Source organism: Lampris incognitus, chromosome 1 (genome assembly GCF_029633865.1).
Source record: "Lampris incognitus isolate fLamInc1 chromosome 1, fLamInc1.hap2, whole genome shotgun sequence".
Lineage (NCBI taxonomy): Eukaryota > Metazoa > Chordata > Actinopteri > Lampriformes > Lampridae > Lampris > Lampris incognitus.
Window position 1 is genome coordinate 22,630,417 of NC_079211.1, and position 1,411 is coordinate 22,631,827.

General features: G+C 44.7%; 1 pseudogene; it reads left to right on the top strand.

Annotated features, from left to right (window-relative positions):
* Positions 1 to 242: 242 nt before the first annotated feature.
* On the top strand, positions 243 to 1,411 carry LOC130109678 (uncharacterized; annotated as a pseudogene).

Sequence of the window (1,411 nt, forward strand, 5' to 3'; positions counted from 1 at the left end):
ATGAGTCACATCCTGACTGGGCTCCAACACTGCACCTGGGACACTCTGAAGCGCATGCTACAGAGTCAGACCGGTATTCTCGTCGATTACGAAGACAACAAATGAACGTGCCAGTAGCAGGAGACAAGAGTGAATCCAAATGCAGGGAGAAACCACTGTAGAAGATGAGGAAGAAATAAGTCAGGTGGGAGTGGCACAAGAAAAGGAAGGTGGTGACCAGACAGAGGCAGAAGTGGCAGCAGATGAGGGAGGCGGAAACCAGACAGAGGTGGCAGCAGATGAGGGAGGTGGCAGACGATGAGGAACATAGAAACCAGACAGAGGTGGGAGCTGTAGAAGATGACGAATATGGAGACCAGGCAGATGTGGAAGCAGCAGAGGATGAGGAAGGTGGAAACCAGGCAGAAGATGAAGTGGTACATGAACCAGCAGCTAAGAGACAAAGAACAGAATGTCAATTTTGTCAGCGCAACAGTGCAGAAATCAGCCCTCTGTTGCGGGAGAACAGGGAGCTTAGGTGTGAGCTGAACAAAAGAAAGATGGATGAAGACTTCTTAAAAGGTAACACAAATAAGGTCCGGTATTACACAGGAATTCCATGTTTTGCCATTTTCATGTCAATGTTAAGACTTTCCTGACAGTTACAAAAAAGTTGTCATCCTTTCAAATGGTTTTGTTGACACTCATACGTCTGAAGCTTGATCTTCCAGTCCAGCACCTTGCCCAGCTCTGTGATGTTTCACATAAAACTCTTTCCAGTGCCTTTACTGACACCATAGATGTGTTGTATGCACGCCTTAACCCCTTGGTATACTGGCCAGAGAGGCATTGTTTACAAGCCACAATGCCACATCAATTTTTGGAAGCTTTTGGGAAAGGTGTAGCTATTATTGTTGACTGCTTTGAAATACGTACATAAAGGCCATCAAATCTAAAAGCATGTGCGCAGGCCTTTTCCCACTACAAAGGTACACACACCATGAAATACCTCATTGGTATTACACCACAAGGTGCAATATCATTTATTTCCAAGGGATGGGGTGGGCGTGCCTCTGACAGGCTGAGAACTGTGGCCTTCTTAACAAACTGTTATCGGGTGACATAGTGTTAGCTGATCGAGGCTTCGATATCAAAGACAGTGTGGGAATGATGTGTGCAGAGGTCAAAGTTCCTGCGTTCCCTAAAGAAAGATGCGATAGCACACCTGAGGATTCACATTGAAAGGGTGATTGATAGTATGCGCAACAACTACACAATGTTACATAAGAGAATACCAATTAGTTTGTTACTGCCATGTTAGGGGGAGGAAAGGACACTTCTTGACAAGACAGTGAATGTTTGCTATATACTTCTTAACATGTGTCCCAGTATGGTTGTAAAAACGGATGAATATGAAAAATGTGCATGTTAA